Genomic DNA, 23,022 nt, shown 5'->3' on the forward strand with positions numbered 1-23,022 from the left:
TGGCACCATACTAGATTAAGGTCCAGAGTAAACTCCCTTAGCCTGCTAATTTTAGTTCATCAATATCATCCGGTAGTACTTTTCCATAACTCATCTAATGGCCACCAACATCCAGTGGAACTTGATGTCATTTGCACATAGCCAGCATAGAACAAATTTTAATTTGGGGGGGAGGTAAGTTCTAGGACCCCTCAGAAAACCTTTGTGGTCCACGACTGGACTGAAGACTTTACTAGGAGAAATACTTCCCTAGAACTCAAACATTGCTGCTCAATATGTCTTAGTCTACACATCGATTTAATCCACACCTAAGATCAGCTTTTTTAAATAGTAAAATATAGAGTGACAAGGATTTTAATGATGCGGAGCTATCATTTAAGGGTTCTCACTCCTCTTTTCAGAGAGGTTCTTTCAGTGGATTCTCCTTCCACACTTTTGCTGATTTTCTTTTACTCTTTCTCATGAATCCCACTCTAAAGAATAAATAAATAAATAAATAAATAAATAAATAAATAAATAAACAAACAAACAAACATCACCGGATCGGAGCCAATGCAGACATGATCAATACTGGGGCATTCCTTTGCCTAGAAACAGAAGCCCATGTTTCTTTTAATTTTCTCTCAGGCAGAAGGCCCCTGGACCTCACTGATATCAGCTTCTTTGTCCCATTTGAATACACACTTTGTGGGATTGTTTTCATGATCTTAATGCACTCCCTGAAGGCATTGCCTCTGTTGATACACAGGGTTTCCAAACTTGGAAGACTTGTCTTAAAAAAACAAAACAACAACAACAACAACAAACGACCAAACAAACACCTCTTACCAGAGACTACTATCTCCTTTCCCTTTAAAACTACAGCGCTGCTACACTCGAGTGAGTATAACAGACTCGACACCTTGAGAGTAATGGGACCTACCCTGGCACCACAGTTCACTGGCTAGCCTCGTTTTGGAAAATTCATCTCTCTTACTGTCGTTACAGTAGGGGAGGTGGCCCTACCCTATGAGAAGTGAGTTCCGATCCTCGGCAAGGGAGGGGTTTAGCAGAGCCCTGGGAAGGATGCGAGAACAAGCTTGGCAAAGCGACCGAGTAAAACCATTTAAAGTTTCCCACCAGGCCCAGAAGAGTCAGATTTTTTTCTTTTTTTTTTTTTCTCGTATGTGTCATGTTCACCGAACACCAGGAAGAAGCCGTGATGGTGAGAGAGAGAGGGTTCGTTCACAGCGTGCGGGAGGGAGGATGTGGACATCCATACCCGCCTGCCTCGCGGTCTGGTCAGCAGGGAGTGTGTGCATGGGAGGTCCTTACACAGAACTGTTGGATTCGGCAGCCGTTCATTTCACATCCACCCTGTCGCAGTCACTGCGATGAATCAAGAAAGGCATCGTGCATGCCGAGCTTGGGTTCATTGACGAGCAGCAAAGGAAAGTCAAGCTTATGCCCCCACATCGTAATTGTGTGTAGTGTCCTGTCAGAGTTGGTACAGCGTAAGGGGCTGAGGAGGGGGAGACGCATAACCTCCTCGGGTAGGGAGAGGCATCAGGTAAGCTCTTTCTGTGAAGGCGTGACGTCTAAGAGGAGTTCTGAAGGATCGGCATCCACAGAGAGAGCAGGCAGAGAAGTCGGGGTGCCATCTGGAGTCCACAGGGATCTGGGCTGGCATGGAGGTGGGTGTCGGTGGTGGGAGCTGATGCTGACGCTCATGAAGGACGCTGTGAGCCATGCTCAGGAGTTCAGACCTTGCTAGGATGGGCAGAGGATACCTCAGGCACGTTCCTGCTCACCTCCCTGGTGGCACGTGGGAAGGGGAGCGCCTTGGGAGATGGGGGTACCACTTAGTTGGGTGTTGTGGTGACCCGGGAGAGACCTCACGAAGGACCGGCGTGAAAGCAGGGCTTGTGCTCACGGCGTGAGGGGTCGTGAGCACACGAGAGTCTTTCGTCCTGGACCGGATGGGAACGGAGGGACGAGGCTGAGCCCACAAGCTGTGCTGGTGCCCAACAGCCTCCGCGGAGGGCCCGGCTACCAAACACGGCTCGGTTCTACGGGGCCATGGCAAGCGGGAGCTGTGACTCTGTCACATGGACGCATGTTCAGTTCCCGCTGAAAGTCAAAAAAGTCGCTAGCGGCACTAACCCCAGGAAGGGTGGTAAATGCTGTAAGGCCTTGCTCCTATCGTCAGTACACCCAAGATAACGCGCACCAGGCAGACAGGACAGGGCCACTTCGGGGGTTCAAAAGAGCCCAGCTGGTAGGAAGCGTATCCACAGAAAAGGTACACGCATGTCCATAGATACCTGAGTAAAGGATGCCCATTTCGTCGTCGATGAGATCGTGAAAGCCCGAAAGCCAGCCGGATATTCCGCCCGAGAGGAGGGGTTCCATAAAGCACGACATCTCTGCGCTGCGAAACTCCAGGCAGGTATTTAAAGAATGTCATTAATCTATGGGACCCAGAATGGAAAGATGTCCGAGGGTCTATTCTTCAGAGAAAAGGGCGCGCTACTGATCAGAATGTATAAAATAAGGTATTTGGGGATACGCGTAAGAGAACATCTAAAGCGTTTATACTAAACCTTAACTGGTGCTTTCAACTGAGGTGAGTTTGGGGCTTTGTGTGCTGGGGGTTAAAACGGCATTTTCACTATAAACCAGCGTATTTAATAAAAGAACCGTCCACAATGACGAGCGCTTAAAATGTTGCAGACACAGCTGAGGAGCTGGACCTTTTATTTTATGGACTTTTCGTTAGTTCAAAGACCACCGTGTATTTCTTTTGAACTTATAAACAATCACAATAAAAAGTAAGGGGGCAGGTCAGAGACACCCGGTGTGATTTTTAAATCTCTGAGTTCAAATTCCTTTCTTTTTACTCACCTAAAACATAGGTCACCTTCCTTGGTGACCTAGATTAAGGTGTCGAGAATACATATAAATGAGTTGGGGGGGGGGGCTTATAAAAATACCCCTATGAAGAAAGAAAAAGAAAAAAAAAAAAAAAACAAAAGTCCTGAAGTATGATACTTCCCTAACTACTATTATGAAGCCACAATTTTTTTTTTTTTTTTTAATATCACAACATCCTGTCCTGGACATCGACCTAATTTACTAACTAGGTCAGTAAATGGAGCCAGGATTGGGGGGAATCTGATGTCAGAATACAAGGGTAGAATTTCTCCGGTGACAGACAGGGCCACCTTGATACCCAGCGCCTAGAATTCTGGACACTTTAGCTGCAAACCTCAGAAGCTGCGTCTCAGAGAGTATGGAAGTGGACCTCCGAAGCTCCATTAGCCTTACAAACATTGGGCGTGATTTAGTAACGTACAAACACTACGCGTGACTTAATAACATACACCTCCTCGTGCAGCTTTCAGTCTCTTTGAAGGTGGCAAGTGGTTTATTGACTGCCATGGTGTCTAAAAGGAAGTGCATGACCACTGCTTTCTTAGTGATGAGTGGACTGATCAGAAGAGAAAGCAAGGGGCCCCTCTGCCCCCCGAAAGTATTGCTATAGCCAGTGTCACAGCCCAGCCTGTGCTAAGTGGGCCCCTGTGAAGCTTTGAGTCCGAAAAGTGGACCTTTTGAATTTTAGAGATGCTTCATAGAGCAGTTGGATGCGCTAGTGCTTGCTAGAGAAAGTAAAAAAAAGAAAAAGAAAAAAGAAAAAAAACCCAAGAATACATATCACAGTATGGGACGGAATGCCTGAACATGGAAATGTGACTTAATGTAAATGTGATATAATTGAAAAGTTTAATAGTCGAAATGAGAAAATTAAGCATTTTTGTCTAATAAAGGCTAGAGAGTATTGAGCCATTGAGCTGGGGCCGGTGTTTGTAGAAGCAGGATGTGCCCACGTTACTTGTAAACACAAAAGAGATACACCGTGGATAGAATAGCATAACTAACTGCTACAGCCGAAGCTGCTGTTGTTTTTGTGTAAGATAATTCAACAGAAACAAGTAGCCTTTTAAAGAACTAGCTCTCGTGTGCATTTGAAGAACCAAATAACCTCACCTAAGTCAGTCCGCCTGTGATAACGTAATTTAGATTTGTCCGACGTGCTGTGTTGCGATATTTGCAGTTGCTAATGAGTCTCTCAAGCTGTTTTATACGTGAAAACAAATTAAATCTACCGATTGCAAATAAATCACACCAATATATGTGATATTAAAAACATGCGGTGTTTCTTTTTTAAGTACTTTCTTAAGGCAGGCCTTTAGGAATATATTGGAAAGGATGCGAAATTTGTTGCTTTTTTTAGCCTTAGCAAAGCCATTTATATTTGCAAATGCCATTCTGAGTGGCCTCTGGAGTGGAAATAGCATCTTCGTGGTGTGTTTAAAAACCAGCCTACATCTACGGATATGAATGGGGCTTAATGCGGAGAGTTTCTGACCTAACATCGAAGTTACTGGGTAAAATAAACCTTTTTCCATTTTAGGCCTCGGAGAATGTGCACCTGATAAAGTACATTCAAGGGACGTCCCCATTCGGATAATTGATCAGTTTAGCACATTCGACATGTTTGTCATGTTAAGAAGGAAAATCTTTATAAACCTGGAGTTGTATGTGCTTTTTAAAGAATCCCACATTTAATCCATCGTCGAAAGGGTGCATCGCATCTGAATCCCCTTTAACTTGCATGACATCATGCCCTGTAGGAGAGAGATGAAATTAATCAAGGTAATTCTGTTGTATGACCTACGCTGGCATTTTCATCTGATGGAGCCAGGAAATGGGCTGGCTAATAGTCCATTTTGGAGTATTCTAAGATCTTAGCAATTCCATATTTAAGGAGGTTAATAGGGTACTAATTGGGGCCTAGGTGAAAAGTTCACAAGAAAAATGAACTCACCTGGCTATGAGGACTAGGCACAGTCCAGTGGCTTCCCCTTTGCAACTTCACGTCTGAATGCCTTCACCTTGGAGCCCTGAGGGGAAGAATCTCACACCTTGGGAGATTTGCACAGCCGGCCTTCTGTCTCCGGGCCCCTGGGTAACAATGGCTGGCCAAATGCCAGGGTCACCGGCTGCTAGCAAGATCAGCATTCTACTTCTTTTGAAACGGAAGTGAGGGAAAAATACACCAAAGGGGAAAAATTCATATCAAAAATAAAGCCTATTTCAGAGCTGTTATGAATTTTTAGGAAAAAGCACATGTTCTGTCAAGACTTAAGAAGTTCCAAGGGGGGGGGGGGTAAGTTAACTTCTGTTCATCACCTTTGCAGAAGTAGAATTAAACCAATTTGTTTTTGTTTTTTAAACAAACATGAAAAATCCTAGGTGTGGGTCATTATTTTTGACTGGCTGGTGGCTCTATTCATCAAGGCCAATATGGAGGAGATGATACTATTCTCTCTCAATTTTCTCCCGTGTAAATATTTGCAATAACTCCTGGGCGACTTGGGAAATTTATCAGTGTGAAAAGCAGTGCTCTGAAATAGTTCGGGCTCTCTCCCTGCCTTGCAGTCCCTCGAGCAGTGTTGGACCCTCCTAACGCTGTCTCCTCATCGTGTTCTCGTTATAGAGCATCCATAGGTAACACGTCGTGATGACCTTAAAATTTCCTTAGCTATCGATGTGCAGAAAGAGTTAAGGATTTTTCTACCATTAAGGCTCATGGCATGTCTTTCCGTCTCTCTCCCGTTCTGTAATCCATCTTCCCAGTTTCCAGAAGTGGCCGAGATTTTTAAAAACAGCTGTAATCTGCGGTCGTTGATGGTGGAGTAGATTGTTTGCCAAACTATTACCATAACTGTCAACCGAAATCAGAAAAATAATCTCATTGTGCTGGACAGATGCGTTTCCTGCATTATTGATATAGTCACTGCAGAGTAATAGAGAAATATAAAGCATTGTTCTATTTATAAAAGGAGATTGGCTAAGTCCTTGAAAGTGAGCGTGAGGGACAGGCACTTACAGGAAGTGAGATATAGTCAACTCGGTAAAAGTTATGTGTCAGGGCCATGTGACCTCTGTAGTCAGCAGTAGAATCTCACGGCTCTCCCTCCTCACCCCTAGCCTGGCTTGCAGGCCAGTTTTCTGGTTTATTCTGTGACTGGAGTTCTCAGAATGGATAGGTGGAGACTTGTGGAATTTGTCATGCATTCTTTCTCTCTCACCCAAACAGTTCCCCTAAATATGTAAAGTGCTCTTAGAGGTCTGTCACACACACCTCTGGGAAGTCAGTGAATGGCCCCAGACCACTATATCACAGAACAATTGAGTTTGTTTATTTCAAGCAGGTGATCATAGGCCTTACTGCCTCCTGGCTCTGCAGGAACAGGTCAGGGACGGCTCCAGCGTAATTTGAGCTGTGAATAAGGCTGAGGGAACTCTATTTGTTGAGCACACAAATTGTGAAGTACCAGACACTTCACATTTATTATCTCGAATCCACAGAACAAGCCGGCCAAGGTAGAGATATCTTTTCAGATCTTCGTTGTACTGCTGAAGAAATCAGTGTTCAAAGATGTTCTGTAGATTGCCCGAGGTCACACAGCTCTTAAATAATTGATCTTGAACTTGAACCCAGGCCTAACTCTGGAGCGTAGTTTCACTAGATCATGCTCCCTTTCATTTTATTGAGAAATGGGCAAAAACACATTATGCATTGGAGTATTTGTCTCTCCCCAAATATATACAATAGAAGGTGTACAAAAGAGCCGTTATGAAGTTATCTTGAAATCTCCTGACGACCCAGGAGATTTTGCTGGAATTTAAAAGTTGAACAAACTGATTTCCAGATAGCTGAATGAACCCGCCTATAATTATAGGCACATTTGCAGATCCAGAATTCATGTTGCCCTCTTTCTGATTCCAAACTGTCAGTCTTTCCGATACTTCAAATGACCTGATACATTTTCTATTATCTTGTTGCCTAAAAACACTTACTGGAGTTCAGAACAGATAGACTACAATGATGCAAATATAATTCAGAGTACCTTTGGTGTGGTGCAAGTGGCGAGGCGGTTTCTCCTTAAGCAGGACTGGGCGCTGTGTTTTCTCCTAAGCTGGGTCCCAGGACTTGTCTCCTGTCTTGAATGGTTGGTGCCCCGAGAGCACCCAGGTAATGTAACGTTAGTGGATCAATTGCTGAATAAGGTAAAGACAAAGTGACCCATACTCCAGGTGAGGAAGGACTTAATCGCTCAGCTCGTGGGCACCATTCATTAATGTTTAGTGCATTTTTCGATAACCTGTGTCGAAGAAAAGGATATCCATCTCTTTGACAAAATTTGGCTTTTTTTCACCCAGAAAGATGGCATCCTGCTGATATACATACATAAATGGGCGTTGGGTTTAGGGTGCTTTCTACGGACTTGCTGAATGGACTTGGGGAAACACTGTGTACCTCGAAATGTCTTTTTCATTTAAAGTGAAAATGTGTCTTCTCGAAAGATAGCTAACATTGACAAAATAGCTCTAAAAATTGTCTCCTAAAAGGATTGTGATGGGGAAGTCCATTTTGTCCATATATAACTATTTTTGAAACGTATAGAGACTCGAGGAAGTTACCAAAACAATTAAGAATTGATGCAATTAACCTCTGTATTTCGGTTTTGACCCAGCCTTTAGAACTGCCTCTTAAACTGCGGAATACCCCAAGCCCGGAACGTAGGCGTGTTTGTTTGTACACACACATACACACTCACACATTCACACACGCACACACATACACACAGTCACACATATACTCTTACACACAGATACACCAACTGCAATAGCGTTTTTAATTGAAAAGCATAAATTTGGACTGCTAAATCTATTAACGATTTGTTTTAATTAGGAACCCAGCTGCTTCCTGAGATTTCGCAGTCTGGGTTTCAGAACTTTTGCCATGCTGAAAACGAGTCTCCAGTGGGTTGCTTCAGTCTTTCAGATCAGCACTTTTAAAGACTTGTTGGAAGGGTAGCGGCAAATGCTTCTTTGCTGTGAAATTACAGCTGCCTTTGTCCTTGGGTGAAGACGGGGCCGCTTTGTTACTACAGCCAGCGCCCTGCCCCTGACCTCTTCACTCGGGCATGTTCAGTCTAGCAGGCTGCCTGATCTTGGATCACCTTGCTTGTAGACTTGCCAAGTTGGCTCACAGAGATGCAGCCTCATGGCTGATCTCGAGGTCCCTGCTTATCCCACTATCGGTAGGGGGAGCTGTTACTTAATTGAAATCTGAAAGTATCGGATCTATCAAATTTTTAAAAAACAACTTCACTCGCTGAGAATATAGCTCTGTGCAAGTCAGTTCAGGGAAGTAGGGTTTGAAGAACAACACGTTTTTTTAGCTCTTTTCTGATGTTCAGCTACTGGGAACAAAATAACTTATTTGGGTAACGATCAATGGAGTATGACTCATTCTGTTCATCAGTCAGTATGGAAGAATCATTAGTCTATTCACTCCCTCACTCATTTGCTCATTTATTCATTCATTCCTTATTGATTGCCTTCCCCCGTGAAAATGCAAGGGGCTGGGAGTATAAAATGACTGAGGCTCTGCTTCTCCCTTTCGGGAGTTTATAGTCTAATGGATACAACACAGAAGCAGAAAAAAACAATTACCATAGAGCGTGGTAGGTACAGGTGTGTACAGAGTGCCTTGGGGACACGGGACAAGCTTGAGCATGACTGGGGTGGAGGGAAGGGAGCCAGGAGAGATTGTGTGTCCATCGTCCTAGGAATGTGCTCGCTAAATATTCGTTGCGTAAATATTGATAAAAGGATGGACGGATGAACGAGTGAGTGAATGAAGGGAAAAAGTGAGCTGATTGGAAAGTGGAGTGGTGAAGAACAGACTGAATAAAAGGGCGTAGTGATTGGAAACCGTGGGACGCTCGACGTGGTTCAGAGAAGTATATCATGGGAAGAGGCTCACGTGGCACCAGGAAGTGAATGACGCTTGAAAGAGGAAAAGGAAACTGTGCGTGAAGGGCCTTCTGTGCTGTGCGAAGGAGCTTAGACTTGATTATTAAGAAACCGCTGGACCAGGGGAGGGATGAAGTCACAGGTGTATTATGGAAAGGTCACTGTGGCAATGGTTTACATGATGGCGTAGAAATAAAAGACTAGAGGCAGAAAAGAAAAATACACCAGAAGATATTTTCCACACTGTGACACTTGCCTAGAAGATTGAATTCCAGATAGTGACAGATTGGAAAAAATATTTAGAAAACACATCAGGAGGATCGAGCAGCAAATCGAATGAGGGGCATTAGCAAGGTTTAAGGAAAAAATGATTTGCATGGCACGCCTTAGTAAGTAAAGATACTCTTCTCTGTGAGGAAGTTTATTCTAAACATCGATGTACACAGATCAGTTGTCATGGATTGCTTGCTCTCTATTTGAAAAAGTTACCCAACAAAGTCACACAGCAACTAAAAAAAACCCTGTATAATCATGGAGTATGAAATTGGGGCTAGCTAGTGTCAATATTTGTATAGATTCAATTGTGGATGGAATATTTAGAAATACTATATGTGAATCCGAAGGGCCACATTAATTTATTCGAATGTCTTTATCCAGAAATTAATTCAGCATTGAAATCACAGGAAATAAATGTAGAATAGGAACTGGTAAACAGCAGTCATATCCAGTGCTCACCTTTCCCCCCGCTCTTTTTGTAAATAAAGTTTATTAAATAAAGTTTTATTGGAACACAGCTAAGCTCATTCACATTGTTTCTGGTTGCTTTCATGCTACAATGGCAAAGTCGAGTAGTCTCATCAGAGACTGTATGGTCCCCAAACCTAAAGTCTTTACAATCGGGCCCTTTATCGAAGAGTTTGCAGATTCTTGAAATAGAATATCAGAAAGTTCTTCCTCTGAACATGGTCGAAGACAGGAAAATCAGAGAGAAAAAAGGTATTGCTTATTTGGAAAACAGATGTACTCTTGCCCCATTTTGGGGGGGGGGGTTTCTTGGGTGAAATAGGAGAAACGTTCAGAACTCCACGGTAGAACTCTGACTCGCGGAGTCCACTGATTGGTTTGAGATGGGGGTTAGTACATGCACGTGAGGCCAAGGCAACAAGTAGACATATGGGGGTGACCTAATTCAAAGGTCACCAGAACCTGTAGGCATAAACAAGATCTAGGCACCCCAAGAAGCTGCCACAGGAGGGCAGCAAAGTCACATGACATTAAAAACATGTTCATGAGAGCGACAGTCTTCAGAAGTGTGTAGAATAAAAACATCATTTGGCATTTAGTGTGATGGGCACCCATCTTTGGTGGGAATTTCTTCAGCATAAACATATATGCCCAACAATCTCTGGTGACTCCAAATTAAGAAGCGTTCAGAAATAAAATCTGCTTTTGAAAGAAGCCAACTGCATAAAAAATAAGAAAGCACTTTGATTAGGATGTGACGTGTCCATGTAGAACACTGAGAATTTTTATTTCATAGAGCAACATAGATACATGTCCATTAAATAACTGGTGTTTGCATTTTGACTGACTCACAGGAAGAAAAAGATGAACTCAACACAGCACATAGCCCTTCCATGGAAAAATTTAGTGCGTGCGTGTGTGTGTGTGTGTGTGTGTGTGTGTGTGTGTGTGTGTATGTGTGTATTTAATAACGAGCATTGGAAAATAGCATTTTTTTCCCTCTTTATCTTTCCCCCAACCCCAATTATCTATTTGGTGGCATATTGGTTTCAAACACTGTACTAGAGAAGGAAGAAACAGCATAAGCGAAAAAAGAATTATTTTATAATTTTAAAATTTACCCACATTAATAATAATAATAATAATAATAATAATAAAAGGATGATTTAAAATTTTAGTGTTGTTTTTTTTCTTCCATTTCCTTGCCTTAGTTTTGACCATATATTAAGCTAGTTAGTTTCGAAGTGTAGTTAAATGTTTTTAGTTAGCATCTTTGGCCTGGAGAATGAAAGTTCTGAATTTTAATGTGGACAAATTTACCCATTTATTTTTGTTTAAGACATTTTTTTTTAAGTTGGTTTTTAAATAGGTATTAAGTATTTCACTAAAGTTCTAAGTCATTAGAGTACTGATATCCACATTACAGCTTGGCAAGTCATTTCTTGGCTATGGCCTGGCCACTGTTGACCCTTCCCTAATTAGCTCATGTTACTGGTAGGTGTTTCTTGTTTGCATGTAGTGAATCTCCAACAAATGTTTGCTGAAACAACTGTTTTTTTTTTTTTCATATCCTGATATTTTGAGGGAAATGATAATTATGTACAACTTTGTGATCAGGGTCAACTTTAACCAGATTTGTCCAACCGAAGGGAAATGATGATTATAAGCTAATTAAAACAGTTAAAAATGTGAACTCTTTTAAAAATTTTTTTCGATAGTTTAAGCCTTAGACTTTGGAAACTAGAAGGAATTTTAGTAAAAATAATTAACTTAGTGAGATCATGGGTATGTATATCTGTGTGTGTGTGTGTGTGCGTGCGCGCGTGTGAGAGAGAATATGAATATGAGAATGAATCTCAGCTTCGAGTTAGCCATAAAAAGCTGTGTATAGGTATTTATATCTCTTATTTGTTGACCAGAATCTATGTAATCTCTAGAAAAAAAATTCGTGAGGAAAATAGCACATTCGAATGTGGTATATACAACTCCTCCTTTCCCTGTTTTACTTTAAATAATTTCTCCAAGGTAGCATGACTGTCTCTTCTTGAATCCTCTGAGATTCGCTTGCAGGATGTTTTATCAGCCTCATAGGAGTGAAGAACTCTCAATTTAGGCATGAGCTCCCACTATGCCACAGTGTCTGTAGATTAAAAACACCATTTGACATCTAGAGGATTTAAAATGGGATATTTGGATTCCCCCGACTTAGTCACAAGGGTCCCTAAGCCTAGCAAGCAGACAGAAATCTCAGTAAACAAGAAGGCAATCTGGATTTTAGCTAGGCAGCCCCAGTTTTCAAATAGACATGTTCACAGCAGAGAACATCTTACTAAGTGGCCTCTACCAAAGCCAGTTATCAACACATGGTATCACGCATAATTTCCCTGATTCAGTGAAATCTTAACCTTTTCCCATATTCGTTCCTTTGTGAAAGACACATATTAGACTTATAGTCATACTTCTCTGATGTAAAACAAAAATGAAACATAAATCAGATGAAGAAGTAGAAAAAGAAGAAAAGAGAGCAAGCAAGAAAGAGTATTTATCAGGAACACATGCAAGCTTTGGACTCAGATCACTATCTAAATGTTTCTTGAGCGTCTTTGAATGGAAATGTGATTTAGAATAAAATCTAAGGCTCTGCTCTTTAGAAGCTTACACTTTAAATAAAAAAGGATAAAGGTGTATTTCGATGTGTGGTGATATATGAAAATTTGACTTTTTTAAAGGAAATATCCTGGGGCACTAAATCAGAAATAAATAAATATAAATATATATATATATATATAAAATATATACACACATACATATATATGTGTGTGTGTGTGTATATATGTATGTGTGTATGTATATATATGTATGCATCTATGTATTAGGAAAAAGGAGAAGATTCTGTTTTCTTAGATATATTTACATTGCAGATAAAGATATCAACTCTATGTTGCTACATAACTGGAAGGAAAAAAAAAGAAAACACTCAAACTAGGACACAAAAAGGACCTTATTTAAGAAGTTAATTAGGCCCTTACTTCAAAAGCTTCAGTCAGTTATTTCTGTTGCTAATAGAACGATTAATAAGAGGCATGCCGTTTTTAAAAATGAATTTTAGTGGCATTTAGTTAAATTGAAAAGAAAACTCCTGTTGGTATTTTGATTGGGATTAAATTGCAATGATTTAATAGCATAGGGAGATTTGACAAGTTCGCAATGTTGTCTTCCCAGCTGAGGACAAACTATTTCTTCTCATTTATTTGTATCTTCTTTTTTGCTCCTTAAAAGAGGTGTAAAGCTCTTTTAAATATATTTCCAATTAGATTATTTTAATTGTTGTTATTTTTTTTTACTTCTTCCATTATATTTTCTGTCAGATTATTTTTGTAAAGATTATAAAAAACACATCTGAGAATTATTGAGATATTTCTAAATAGAATAGTATGAGACTTGACTAACCTAAGCATATAATAAAACATTTAACACAGGTACTGTTATTATACTGGTACGATACATGTATACAGGTACAATATAATTATGCAGGTAAAATAATTAAAGCAATTTGGTAGTGGGGCTAAAAAATATACAGATCAAAAGAATAGAATAGAGAGTTGAGAAATGGATTTAATCGTATATGGGAATTTAGTAGTTTGTAAAACTACTACTTCAAATTAGTGGGAGGAAGTGTATTTATCCTGCAAATCAAGTCCTTTCCACAGCATGGCACATGAGCCAAAAAGAAAAAGATAAATAAATCTAAGCACATTAAAATTTAGAAATTTTTGATGGCAAAATACCACAAATAAGGTAAAAATACAAATAGCAAACTGAAAAAGTTATGACAGATGGAAGACTAATTTCATCAATTTACAAAGAGCTGCTAGAAGGCAAAAAATCAAATGTAAAATTGAGCAAAAGAATCAAGGAGGTAATCCTCAAGAATAAAAACAAATGGCTAAACAAAGACGAAAGTGCCAACCTTATTCATTTTGAACAAATGCAAAATAAAACAAAATTATATAGCATTTTCCTCCCATAAGATTGTCTTTGTTTTAAAAGTATTTGTTATACTTACTGTGAATAGACTATGGAGAGAAAATCGCTTTACTTTTATAGGGGTACAATTTGAACAATAACTTGTAAATATCAGAGTTACAAATCTACATGCCCTTTAACACAGAAATTTCAATTATCCTGCAGATATATCAACTCGAGTATTGAATGAGTTATATAAAAATATATTGATTTTATTACTATTTGAAAAATCTAGTAAACATCATTTTGTACATGGTACGAAGCCAGCTAAACAAATGATGATGGAAAACTACTTCCATTAAAACGTTAGGAGCAACAGATGAATGAATAAACAGCTTATGATATGTACATACAACGAAATATTTTCTTGCTTTAAATAGTAAGCAAATTTCAATATATGCTTCAACACAGAGAAATCTCAAAGACATTGTGCTGAGTGACATAAACCAGTCATAAAAGTATACATAGTGAACGATTTAACATATATAAAGTATATAGAATAGTGAAATTTACAGAGGCAGAAAGTAGAAGGGTGGTTACGAGGGGCCAGGTGAACGAGGAAATAGGGAGCTACTGCCAGATAGACAGGGAGTCTCAGTCTTGCAAGATGAAAAACGTTCTAGAGATGGATGGTGGTGACGGCTGTCCAAAATTGTGTATGTACTTAATTTCCCAGAACCTCACACTTAAGTACGGTCAATATGGTTAATTTTATGTTACATATATTTTATCACACTAAATAAAGAAAAATAAAAACACCACAAAACTATACATCGAAAGAAAGAAAATAAACAGTCGATTCAACTGTATGGTTATCACAAATTAAAAAAAAAAAAACAGTTTTATATAGCCTTAAAAAAAAAAAAGCAAAAATACGTTGTCATTAGTGATTGTAACTACGGAGTAGGAGAATGGGACTAGGGTGGTCTTGGGTTATTGTTACTGGTCATTATTGATCCTGTTGCTTTATATTTAAAATCACGAGCACATCTTATCTCAGGATTTTAAAACAACTCATTAAAATGCCCCTCCCTCACTCAACAGAAGTGGTGTCCATCTTAGTAGTGCGTCTTATTCTTATTTCATTTGGGCCCAGAAGGAGCTCAACTTTATTTGTAAGAGGCTGCCTTACAAATGATTATCTTCCTTGTGCTTAGGGAAATATTTCTTTTTTTTTTTCCTTATGAGTTTTTAGTGGAAGTATCATTTGCCTTGGCAGCTACATAACATGTATAGGATTGGCGTGTGTGTGCGTGTGCATGTGTGTGTGTGTTTGTGTGACACACACACACGCTTCCATGCATCCGTAGAAGCCAGCCGTTACCAACTAGAGATCAAACCATTAAAGAAATACGTCTACCACCGACCTGAGAGAGAACACTTCAGAGAGGACAAGATATAGATGGCCCACTCTGTCTCATCTGCAGGACCTAAATTCCCGAGCACCCTTAACTCTTCCCCATGCCTCTGAGATCTAATCAGTCTGGCCGCTGCTGCCTCCAAGGCAGTGCTCTAGAATCTAGACTAAGAAACCTAGCCTTGGGCAGAGGTGCAGGTGAGGAAAATGGTAACAGATCACGGGGTGAGGAGAGCTCCCCCTGGATGGGTTTCACGGAAGCCGAAGGTTTACATTGCAGAACCCCTGATAGAAATTCCCGGGACCGCCTGCTTAGGGACGCATTTGTGACAACTCGATGTCAGTGTACAGCTTGAACTTAGGTGTACAGTTCATGTTGGAAATGTAAGAAGCGTTTGGCTTCCAGCAACATCACTTGAGTTTGGATGGTTTTCTTGTGTGAGGGCAGACCAGCCTTTGACAGCTTGGCCAAGTTCAAGAAGAAACATACTGTATCCAGTTAAAAGAAGCGTGTCATGGTGGTCTGGGGTGACAGGGCGTGTGTTCTCTGCTGGGCTTTGGCTATGTTACCTGCTGAATCACTACTCTCCATTCCTGCCATCAAGTAAGGCTGACCCAGCTCCTTGGGGGGAAGTACAGACTGACTGGACAGGCCCTCTTCCATGGCCTCCACCATCCGTGGGCCACGCAGCCTGGCTGCAGTGGTGAGAATCGGAACGCCTTATTCTTCAAATCTTGGAACCTGTCCTCCTTTTCCTCCCTACTGTGTCTAAAGGAAGCTCAGATTTCTCATGAAAGCTTGTTCGTTTTGTTTTACTCTTATCTATAATTAGGAAAGGGTTAATGCTGCTCTCAGTTTTACCTTTGCAACAAGGAAACTAATTTTAACCGCTATAAAATCGGATGCATCATTACTGAAAGGAAGCACCCTTGAGGCCCAGATAGCAGTGTTCGGAAAGGGTGGATACCTGCCCCCCGGTCACCACCTGACTCCACATACGCTGTTATACTGGGGTGGGCTCATGGCCCAGCTCGGACAATCATAGTGCCCTCTTTCTCTGAATGTAGTATCATGATTATATGCGGTTTATTTTATCTCGTTTTTTGAAGATCTAACTGGCTTTGTTAAGTCATTCGTGAATCGGGCAGCATCCCACATAGCAACTAGAAGAGCATTTGGACAGATTGGACAAGTTGCATAAAACAAAAAGGATTTTATGAGCAGAAAGAGAGTGGGACTAAGAGGTTAAAAGAGTAGGTTATTTCAGGCCGGGACACCCTTTCTTAGGAGGAGGCAAGGTGTCTAATTAGGCAGATCATCTCACTAGTGCTGATCAAAAAATTCCAGACTGATTGGTTTAAAATTTCACCCCGGGAGAGGCTGAAACTTCAATTAAATTTGTGATTAACTTTTGGTTTGGTGGCATGGCTTAGCAAAAGTGACTGTTGTTACTTTTTTTTCTTTCTTTCTTTTAAAGAAAACTTAAGGTATAAAATTGGGGGGACGTTTTCTTGTCATCTACTTGCTATCAGGGTAGCAACTAGGAATGAGGAACCTAAATCATGTTTCTGTGTGGTCGTTTTTTTATTGATTTGGCAAACATGAAGAGCACTTATCATGTGTCAGGACCCATTGTAAGCATTTTACAAGTATTAGCTAATTTAATATTAAAAAGAGGAGAAAGTGAGATCCTACCCAGACCCTAACGGAGACTCTGATAAAGGGGCTACATGCTGAGTTGTGGGCAGGGCAGAAAGGACAAACCAAGGATGTAGGTACCAGAAACCAGCAAACGTCGAAAGCCCAGAGGGGATGAAACGCAATAGTGTTAGCAGAGTGCGGTAAGGCCCAGGACTTTCTCTGGGCACTGCGTCCCTGGAGAAATGCAGCCAAAGCCAGGGGTGTGGCCCACAGCAGAAAGGAAGCAAGAAACAAATATGAGAGTCTGTGTCTCCTCTGGCCTCCCATTGGCCAAGCCCAACTGTAAGCCGGTTGGCCACGTAGCCAGGGTTATGCCGCCTGTAGACATACATCAGCATCCCTGGACACACAACTGGGCAGAAAACGCATCTGGAATCATAAATCATAACCAGCACATACTTCATGCCATTTTGGGATTTAAGCAGAGAATAAATAGCAAAATAATAAAGTAAACAGTAATTTTTAAAAATTCTCTTCCTGCCTTCACAAACCCCTCACTTCCTCCTTGACCCTTACAAACTACCAAAGTCATAAACTGTCCATAACTATAGAGGCTCAGGATTCGGCGGAGCATCCCAACACCCTAGAAATTCGCCCTGCCTGCTCCCTGATTGGGCAAAGATTTTACATCTACCACTTCCCTTTGCTGAATAATTCTGAGCCTCATCTGTCACCCTCCCTCACACCAACCCCGGCCTGTGATATTGACACTTAAGAAACACAGGGCTGTTTATGTTTTGGTGGAGAGCTCATACTATCAATTTGCACATTAGTGAGGCAAGCTATTGCTCCCTTCTATCTGGATCTATTGAGTGGCGACTGGAGTGATATCTGCGGCTTAAAAAAAAAAAAAAAAAAACTTAGCTGTCTGATGAAATGTTTTAAATGCATAGGGTTCACCTTGGGGTTGGCCGCTGTTCAGATTTTATCCATTAATAACACACAGGGCCGCCTCTGTACTTTCCAGGGCTGATGGGGAAAAGAGTACTACTTACAGGTCCTTGCTTCGCCTGAGGGAGGATGTACCAAATGCTGTTTGTAGGCTCCGGTACACACACATGTACCTGTGTGTTCACACCCAGTTCACATGCATGCAGTGTTGCTTCCTGGAATTTTTAAATTATTATTATTTAATGACGCATAACAGGATTTTTCCATTACAGAATATTTTCTGCTGCTACAATTATGTTTCGGAAACACGAAGACAGTGTGCCTCAGTGGGAATGCCTAAGCATGTGTTTTATGCGGATGCCCATATTGTATCAGCATCTTATTTTGAGTCCGTTGAAATCATGTTTGGAAATGGAAGGGGAAGGCGAACCCTGAAACCGTGATCCTTTTTCAGTTTTCTCCCTAATAGATCTTAAGCTGACATTTGACTCCGAAGGAGGAAAATTAGAATTGCTACAAGAAGCCAATAGATATGTATTACCTTGAGCTGTTGGCTAGCATTTATGTTCTTAACAATCTATCTTATTTATTACCTCTCACTCTTTCTTTGGGACACTTAAAAAAAAAAAAAAAACAAGAAAGATGTTTAAATAAGAGCCACTAACATTAGTTTCCTACCATAGGTCAGTCTTCAGATGCAGCCCATGAAAAATTTGGCATTATCTTGCTGAGACGGTACGCTGTACTATTCCTTGAACACTGATGGTGGGATTGTCTGAATCGTGTTGCATGGTTTTTTCACCTCCAATGTAAACCGATTGGCCATTTTCTAAAGAGAAGAGTTATTTAAGTGTTATTTAAGATGATGATGCCGTAATGCGTGGAAGCATGTAAAGGATGGGGAATACGTAGATGGAGAGGGGAAATGATCAGTGAATTATTTCCCGAAGAGTTTTCTTAAGCAATTACATGTAAAGCAAGAAAGGGGTGACTCTAGAACTTAGCAAGTGAGAAAGGATTTGCTAATTTTTCTTCGTCTCCAAAAATCAACTGCTTCGAGTTGACAAAACACTTTTAATCAAGTCATTGTGTACGGATATTTATCTAAACTACTCTATTAGCCCTAATGGTGTTCAGAGCTAATGTTAAGTAAACAGGTGCACCCAATCTCATTTCTACAAATGAAACTGATTATCTCAGGGTAGTTTAGTTATATCAGACACTAAAGTAGTTGTTGACCTTGGATTATGTGTGTTGGATTAAGCATTTTATTTCATATTATCTACTCTAAAAAAATTAATCTCAAGCTGAATTGTCCCATTTTTATCAAAAAGAATTGCCTGAATTATAATGGAGTAGAGATAGAGTCTTCAGCCAAAAATGCTGTTAAGTCAAGGCTTAATAATACTTATTTACTAATTAACTAAATCCTGTAAAGTTGCTGAGAGACCCTGATGCCTTAGAAATGTTTCCACACATGTGACATGTTTATTTTTATGTTTCTTGCATTTTTCTCATAACTTGCCACAGAAGTGACATTGAATTCCTGGCTTTGACACTAACTGTGTGACCTTGTGCAAAACACTTAGCCTTTCTAGGTATCAGATTTTTAAATCTGTAGAGTGAAGATAGTAAACACTTCACATAGTTATGTGACAATCAAGAGAGCTAAAATTCATTTATTCTTTTAAAAAACATTTCGGTAAAATGTCTTAGAAGAATCTGTTTATGGCATGAAAGAAAATGATCACACTAAGAAGGAAATAGACTGAGGGCAAATTTTTATTTCTCCAGCCAGTCTTCTTTCTATTTAATTATTAATTTCTACCGTCCAAAAGGTCACGAAAGGCATAACTACGACAAAAATATCATTAGAACCATGATATAAGGATAGGAGCCAAGTGGCAAAATGATGAAAATTTAACTTAAATCAGAGAAAGTCAGAGCCATGGGTAGCTGAGGACAGTGTTCACAGCCCAGCTTAATGACTCCTCATTACGGTACGAAACAACACAAAACAACAGAAAGAAAATAGGATCTACCTGGAAATTACATGCTCAGCATGACTTGATGAAAGACAATGCCTGACTTTCTAAATCAAAGTGACTAAAAAAAGGAAAAATCAACAAATCCAAGCTTCAGATCTGTCCTGCTCCCATGACAACCTCACCCCAAATATAAGGCCCCAATGGAATGCCCCACAGTTTTTTAATGTAGCCAAGAAAAATCTGTGGTGAAATACAGAAGGAATTCAGAAGCTAGTGATGAGGAAGGACTGAGTTTGTTCTTATACTACCCCAGAAAAAGCAGGTCCACTCCCAAGTCTAAAAAATACTCAGATGGATCAGAGTATTGGAGTATAGAGAAGTGTTTTCAATGTGTGTGTGAATCAAAGTGACAGGTAGAATTTAATAGGGCAGGCATAATTTAAAGGGACAGGTATGAGAAAAAAAGACAACAAAAGAATGAAAGAGATAAAATCATTATTTGTCAATGGATGTGAAGAATAAAAGTAGAAAAGAGGAGAAATTTAGAGTCCTGGAAGTCTCAAGAGAAATTTAATGGAAAAATTTACAATCTCCGCCCCCGATTCCTCTAAAACAAATTAGCAAGCCAACAAATTTAAAAACTGGCCAAAATACCTAGTCTACTATGTTGATAGGTGAGGATTCTACTAAACTAGATATCATGTAAAATACCTCAATACCATAAAATTAAATGGAAAGTCAAATTTATACAAAGGTATTACAGAAGATCAGGAAACAAAATCTCATACATATTTAACAAGGAACATTCCCTCTGGGGGGAAAAGAAAAAACGATGAAACAGAAGACACCTACAAGTTAATATTTCAAACAAAATTAGATATACTCAAATAGCAATAAATGCATGGAAAGCCAACATGAGCTAGAAATTTTAAAAGTAAAAACAAAAGTGGACATAACAACTAGAAAAAATGAAAAGAGAGTTGCTTTAATTTAGAAAGAAATAGAAGAAAAAGATAAAATTTCTTTCCAAGTGAATAATACATTGCAAGGAGGAATAGATTCAAATGATAGCATGATAAAAGTCATTGAAGAAAGACAGGTAAACGACTAAGAACATAAAATTAAAGGGTCAGAGAGAAAATAGTGGAAATGGAAGAGAAGCAAGGAAGGAATAATATTTATTAAATTACAGTCCCTGAAGAAAAAAAAAATGGGACAAAACTAATATTTAAAACTATAATCCAAGAAAATTTTCCAGAAATAGAAAAAGACTTGAAAATTACTAGAAGGATTCTATTACTATATGGAAAATTTATTCCAGATTTTCCAAGTTAATTCAAGAAAAAATTATTTTTACAGTCTTGATATTTGATGGACCGATTTACTGTACATAAAATCTTTACTTTGCTGATTTTTTTTTAACGAAGGTGGTTTTGTTTTGTTTTGTTTTTAATTTTACTTCATTATTGTCTTTATGTGTTGGTTTAGACAAATCTTATGCCTTTCAATTAGATATTTGATCTTTTTGCCTGGAATTTTTGAAGATTTTTATATTTATGTTAGAAATTTAATAGTTTTATGGGAATATTCTTATAATTGATTATTTCGGGATTTGATAATCTCCTTATTTTTGTATGATAGATATTAACTGAAATTACACATTTTAAAATGACATTTTTTAAAAATAACAAATACACTGCATAGCAGAATCTATGGAGCATATTTAAAGTGATGAGTAAAAGTAATTTCACAATACTAAACATCTTCATTAAAAAAAAAAGAGAATAAAAATAAATAAGTTCTCAGCTCAAAAAATAGAACAAAATAAATTTTAAAATACAGAAGAAAGGAAATCATAAAAGTAAAGCAGAAATGGATGAGATAAAAAATGGAAAAACAGTATAGTAAATGAATCTAAATTCTAGTTTTTAGAGAAATTAACAAAATAGACAAACTGCTAACTAAATTTATCATGACAAAAGGGAAATACAACATAAGAAATAACAAGGGGGAAATAACCACTAGAACAGAATAAAATTTTTAAAATCATAAGTGATTACCTCGCGGACTTTTATGCAAATAAATATGAAAACCTAAATTAAAAAAAAAATAATTTCCTAAGGAGACACATTTGACTGACATTGTCCCCCATTGCAAATAGAAAACTTAAAAAGACTGATTTCCATTGAAGGAGCAGAAAACGCCATGGAGAAAATATGCCACCAAAAGCACTCGGCCCACGTAGCTTCACGGGAACTTCTGCCTGTCTCTAAAGACCAGAGAGTCGTCCTACGAAATTACTTCAGAGCATCAAAAAGAAAGAAAAACTTCCTCATTTCTAGTATGAAGCAAGCACAGCACTCATTTCTAAATCTCATAGGGCAGGACAAAAAATAATAAATTCAATATCCCCTGTGTCTATCAAAGCAAATAATATTAAGTAAAATACTGGCACACAGAATACGGTACTGTAGTAAGAGAAATAACATACCGTGACCAACTGAGATTTATTCTCCCCGCCGACGATCTCCACCCTCCTCCTGGCTGGGCTCTGCCTCCCACCTCACACTTGCTTACTTATGGTTTTTAATCACGAGTCCCTGTGGATGATCACATGGATTTATTGGCCCTCACAGGAAAAATTAGGGTGTGCAGAGCACTTCGAGTGCGAGCCAGGCTGAAGTGGACTCAACTTGATATTTCACTCTCACAATAAAAATGAAAATAAAATTCCAAATTGCATTTGGAATGGTTTGCCCTGCAAAACAGCAAACCCTTGAGCATTCTGAAATGATCGGTTAATGAGAGAGTTTCGCATTGTGTATGCGGACTTGAGAATCCGACGTAGAGACTAAAAATGCCCAGCAGACACCGAAAGAATTCCCATAGTAGTCATTTGCCCCAAACTCTCTGGTATAAAACTTGACCCCTCCTAGCTGCTGTTTCGCGGAAAGATGTTGTTTTAGAAGGACGTATCCTAGATAATTTCAATGTAAAATGATAATTTCAATGCCATGTTCTTCCTTGAGCTTGTTTAGTTCAGTTGGCTTGATTATTCAGCACGGACTTTGTGGGACCCCGCGAACTAAATGCTAGCTCTGTGTTGCTTTTTGATTAAATGACTTACGAAGCTCTATTTTCTTGGCCCTACCGTTTCTGCTGGGATTTCAAAGTGGCATTAAATTGTATAGCCATCATAATAATCATTAAATTTGTAATGTATGATTATTATTTTTATATACATAAAAAAATCTCTGTATTCAAATTCATAATCCTTCTTTAGGGTTTTTTTTTTTTTTTCTCCACTGAGAGTATAACATTTGATTAAAAGGCCCAGATTTTGTGATGGGATGATTTCCAGTTGAGGAACAAAAATGCTCCTCTTTATTTATAGCAGGTCTGAAGTGAGAAATTTCTTTAAGAATTTCTTGCCAGGAAATTTT

The 23,022-nt window shown here is 39.3% G+C and overlaps 1 protein-coding gene and 1 long non-coding RNA gene across 3 annotated transcripts in view; one reads left to right on the top strand and one right to left on the bottom strand.

The window, feature by feature from the left end:
• Positions 1 to 23,022, top strand: part of LOC107509365 — a 951,183-nt gene that overhangs the window by 223,650 nt on the left and 704,511 nt on the right. The window lies entirely within an intron of this gene.
• LOC107509367 lies at positions 2,962 to 22,382 on the bottom strand. The gene is made up of 4 exons (XR_001596526.2): positions 22,071 to 22,382; positions 17,696 to 17,806; positions 4,868 to 5,767; positions 2,962 to 4,667 (listed from the first exon to the last, which is right to left on the bottom strand). It is a non-coding gene; the product is annotated as an uncharacterized LOC107509367 (long non-coding RNA).

The sequence above is a fragment of the Rousettus aegyptiacus genome, unplaced genomic scaffold (genome assembly GCF_014176215.1).
Source record: "Rousettus aegyptiacus isolate mRouAeg1 unplaced genomic scaffold, mRouAeg1.p scaffold_m13_p_14, whole genome shotgun sequence".
Lineage (NCBI taxonomy): Eukaryota > Metazoa > Chordata > Mammalia > Chiroptera > Pteropodidae > Rousettus > Rousettus aegyptiacus.